This window comes from Zonotrichia leucophrys, chromosome 2, assembly GCF_028769735.1.
Source record: "Zonotrichia leucophrys gambelii isolate GWCS_2022_RI chromosome 2, RI_Zleu_2.0, whole genome shotgun sequence".
In the NCBI taxonomy this organism is placed as follows: Eukaryota; Metazoa; Chordata; class Aves; order Passeriformes; family Passerellidae; genus Zonotrichia; species Zonotrichia leucophrys.
Window position 1 is genome coordinate 96,441,104 of NC_088171.1, and position 5,496 is coordinate 96,446,599.

The window sequence follows — 5,496 nt, forward strand, 5'->3', positions numbered from 1 at the left end:
ATCATAATCTCTTCTTTATTCATTCCTTTAATGTAAGTTTTGCACATCTGGAAAAAAAGAAGACTCTTCAAGGAAATACAAATCAAAAAAGGTTAAAATATTCAATATAGACTTGTAGGTCTTAGAGGTCATTTCCAACCTAAATAATTACATGATTTTATATTGTGGAAATATTTTAATAATATTGTTGATGTAATTTTATTGGTTAGATATTTTTCAGCTTCCCAGTCACAAACCTAGATAAACCAAAAATTACTATGTCTCCACATAACACAGAGTTAAAAATAAAACAATCTTTTAGAATTACCAGCAAAGAAAATGAATTTGTATTTCAAGCATTCTGTAAGGCCTTGGTTACTAAGGATTCTAGTGGCCTGTCTTGAATAATCCTTAAAAGTTCTTTTTCTAATTTATATTTAATTTTAATATACAACTTCATAATATATTTCATGTCTTAAACTCCCAAAGAAAATGAGAAGATTCAATCTCACTTTTAAAGGATAAATAATAAGTGACATAACTGGAAAAAAAGAACCATGATTTTGGGAATTTTTGTGTTTTAAAACTGTTAGGAAAGAGAACAAAATTTATTTGTTTTTAAGCTGCTGGGGTTTTGAAGATTCTTGGGTAACATTTATATAAAAGACCACTGATTTTTAATATCTGAGTTCAAACCTCAAGGGCTCCATTGCTAAGAATAGCTCCCTAGTGAAATCTGAATCACATCTGGGGAATGAACAATCTACCTGCTGGCATCCAGTTTCCAACAAAACATAGATCTGTAAATTCATTTCAGGACCTTATTTCTATTTTTTTTTCTTTTCCTTTTGTAATAAAAATCAGCAGTTAGTGTATAACCTTAATTTATAAATTACTGGAAACAAAATAAATGAAAGTGCAAAATCTAAGCTGAGCCTTTAAGACTGTGTAGTTGGAGTTTAGATTTAAGTTATTTTTCAAAAGCTGTGCCTGTCAAGTAATATTAATCAGGTTAAGTTACACTTCATGAATATGCAATTTATTTGTTCATTATCATGGGTTACACTTCCATTTATAAATAATGATCTGGTTTTATTGCTACCATAGATAAATATTAGAAATATAACTTTATTAGTTTTATTAGCAACATTGTACCTCAGATCTCCACAGAAATACCACCAATTTTTATCATGCATTTGCATTTGTACTTGTATTGAGATATGCCTGATAGCTATTAGCTATACATGTTAAACACTTAATATCTATATCAGAGAAAAAATTTAAATTTGGAAAGTAAATTTGGTTTTAGGTATAGTACAGTGTTTCTTTCTATTACTTTCAGATCTGAAGATAAATGCTGTAGTTCATGATTGCTCCTAATATCAAAATTTATGCTTCTACTATTACAAAAGGCTTATTATTTAGCTTTTGGATAAAAACATTGTTTAGTTTTTTTTGACTCCTGTGTATATTTTCAGGTCATTCATGTGAAGGAGTTAAAGTGAAAGCCCTTAAATAATTAACCTTTGATGATAAGTTAATATTATATTCAGGTCAAAAATCATGAAACCTAAGAATTAAAAGATTAAGCATATCTTTAGCATTTGAAGACAGGAGTCAAGATTCATGTGTCGTATATACTTTGCCAATACTTAAAGACTCAAAAATTACAGATAAAGAGCCAAATATTGAAGCTAATCTATGCTACATTTAATTTCGAAATTAAACTCTCAATGTCTCATATACTGATAATACTGACAAACAAAATCACTTTTCCACTCATGTCTGACAATCACGCACAGATGAACTGTGCGTGGAAACCTGCAGGGCCACTGGACATGTCGGTCTTCAGTCTTTGCCCAGATGTGCTTTAAATCTTGTGGAAACTGCCTGACAACTACTGCTGGAATAAGAGGAAGAGCCAAGCCCAGAAATGTTGTGCCCTGCTGCAGACTGGCCAGTAGGATTGGAGAGGTGACAAGTGGGAGGGCAGGAGCATCACACTCTTGTTAGGGAGCTCACAGTGCCTGGAGATCAGGCATGTGGCAATCTTTTGGAATTGTTTGTATTTCTTCAGTGTCTAAAGGCTCCTGCTGGGATCAATACACTATTGACTAATCTCTTACATTTTAAAAGATGGGCCCTATTCCAAAATGTTTAGGATCTGAAAAGGTAAAACAGAGATATAAAACAATTACTTTTCAAGAAGAGAAGACATAGTTGGTATGAATTATGCCCATCTTAGGTTAAATAAGTTAGACTATTTTTAGAAATAATTATTTTGGGGAATGCAAGACAGGGAGAGATGTGCAGGCAGAAATATCTAAATGGAAAGAACTAAAGAAAAGGAAAAAGACATTGTAACAGGATGCAAAGGAAGTGAGGGGAGAGGATAAAGGAAAAAGAGGAAATATAGACAAAAGCAATTAATTCACAGACGTTTAGAAAGTTAAGAAATTTTGTAGTACCCACTTGTTGTCCAATCTTTAATAAAGTAGCTAATATTAATCGCTGAATGTAGTAAATGTACAATAAATGTAGAGATGCCTAAATAAAGCTTTTGCTTCCATGTGGTTCATATTTTCTGATGACATTACTAAATAACTTAGTCCAACTCAATCATCTAAACCAGTGATGTTAATAGTGAAAAATTTTCAGAACTACAGTTTTCCTGGTTTTATACCACAATATACCATGCATATGAAGTTACACCCAACAAGCAAACAACCTGAGTATATCAGGGTATTATTTGCAATTTAAGTGGATTTCATATTAGAGAACAAAAAAGAAAAATATTCTATCATGAAAACAAGTTATAAAAAGTGCAATCTAAATGAAAGGCTCCTTAGGATCTGTATTCAGGAATACAGTCCAGTGAATTTCAAAGAAATGCAAAAAATAATTTTCAAAAAGCCTGGAAAACCTTTGCAAAATTAAAAGGTTCTATAGATCCCCATATGTAGTATGGTTTGCAACCCTGATTAATATTACAATATTAGTTAACTGCATTGTTAAGAGTCCTCAAGATCTGCAAATATCAAAGCAGTTAGCTAGGCTCTAGGCTCACTAAACATTTCCTGTTTAGTGAGGTTTTTTCCTTTTCATTTTGTCTCAAACTGTACTTGCAAAAATGAAAATTATGACATGCATAAAATGACCTGGAATATGTAAACCGGAAACAATAAAACAAATTTAGATTTTTAATTTGAAGTAGATTATTTTAGTCCCTTATTGTGTAATCATTAAATTAGCTAACTTAATTGTCTCTTCATCTTTTTATCTTCTATGTAAACTAATGAACTTGGAAAAAATTTGTTATTATTTATCCATTCCTTAACAAAAAGACCCTTGCATAAGTGCTTAATGCTCAAGGATTTTATTATCATTTCTTTAATTCTGGAGGAAAACAGAATACAGTCGTGTTTTGCTCTTTCTCAGGGAAACTTCTGAACGATAAAAAGCAAGCTTAGTGTCATAACTGAAAATAGTGATTTCTGTGAAATTGCAATAAGATGAGAAGTGATTACCAGACAGGATGCAAGAGAAGTAATAGTGCTCATTTACACCCATAAAGAGAGTACTTAATTCCTCAGTGCTTAAGAAGCAATTTGTGAGTCCCAAAAGCTTAGACACACATATAATTACCACATTGACTGTGATCTGACAGTAGGTACTATAATTCGTCTAAGGTATCTGATCCTCCACTCTCACTCAAACCCAAACAATACTAATGAGAGGAAATAGAAATACTTTTTGTTTTTGTAATTATTATTATAAGAAACAATAATTGATAAAAAGAAAATATGGTATTAAATGAGTTTTCTTCTTGAATGGGCCAACATTTGGAGTAGGCAACAATTATTTTCTGAAGAACAATTAAAAAATGTAGATTTTAGCTTCCAAAAACATGAGATTTTTTTTCTGGTAGGCATGGAAGGAACTTCCTCTGCCTCCACCTCCTGGAATTCTGAGTAAACTCATAATACAATTGAATTGAACGTCTGGGAAATGGAAGAAAACACTAATATAGGAAACAGGACAGTATGAAGGGGAATTTATTGCATAAAATATTCTTGTCATCTTGTTATAATGGGTGAAACATTACAATTTTAGATAAAGTATTATCAACAATTTGATCATTTGAAGGATATATTTTTATGACTTATTCAGAGAAGTTTTAAGGTACTAGTTACAATAGTGTTGTGTTGGTTTTTTTTTGTTTGTTTGTTTTTTTTAAAGCTTATTACCTTGTTATAAAAAAGGTTGAAGTACACAATAATCTTCTGGGTTTGCTGTTTATAGGCATTTTAAAAAATAACTAACTTAAGTTTATCCAGGAAATCAGTAAGCAATGCAGTTCCAGTTGTCTGTAGTAATTGACATATATCTTAACCACCCTGTTATTTGGACGTCATTTGACTTTACTATACGTGACACTATCCAAGATGCCAAAGAATTAGATTTTTTCCAGGAGTTAACTGGACAGATTCTTGTCTGACCCATTGCTCTTGCTCACTGCATAAACTGCTGCTGTGCACACCTTCCTGCAATGTGGACACCACTTAGTTAGGCCACAGAAAAATAAATTTTTCTCAGTAAACACATTGGAAACACTGGTACCAGATGTCTGACCTAAAGTTCTTTGTCCACAACAGTGTTTACATAGAGGGTAATACTTTCTGGTTTATGATGGTCTTACATATTCCATCAATTTTAACAAGTTATCAGAAGATGGTGTGGCATAGGAGGCAGTTAAGGGCAAATCCTGGAATCTGAATGCTGAATGTCTCTTGAAGTATGAATCTCTCATGTTATATCAGGTCAATTTTTCCTTCAAAGGAAAAATTTTATAGAGGAATAAATCCCCTCCTAGGATGGAGCCAGTGCTTCAAATAAAATTTGAAATCAGTGTGTTTCCATTTAAGATTATTTTTTTCAGTGAGATTATATTGGAGAGAGTGGTTGTTTAAATAGCATGTTGTAGTTTCTTGAACAGCATAGAAAATAAACAATTAATAGATAATAGTTTATTTAGGTGGATACTGCACATAAAGACAGGTCAAATTCCTTACAGAAAGAGAGCAAAAATTTCCTCTGAATACCTACTTTGAGTTAAAGAATATTTTTCTGGGCTTTCCACATCCATGTTTTTCTGGCATAGGAACAGAGGGTTAAATTTTCTTTGCTACAAAGCAGAGATAGGTTCAAAGGACTGGAATTTCAGCTGTATGGTCCCCAAAAGAACAAGAGAAAAAAAGCTGTACTGATCCACTATTTTAGTGATGTCTTTCTCACTGCAAAGTCCCTCTTTGAGTGCAGGGTAGGAATAACAATGGCATTCTGTGCTATCCTCTAGCAAATTGACTTATCTGTTCAACTTCAGGACAAAAAGCTGAGTTATGATATAAAAATATTATGCCTTCCTAATTAATTCAATTAAAATTTAACTACAAATTCTTACAAACCAGGGACTGGTATCTGTTTGCTTTTTAATTGGAGGCTATGAATTCTGAGTAT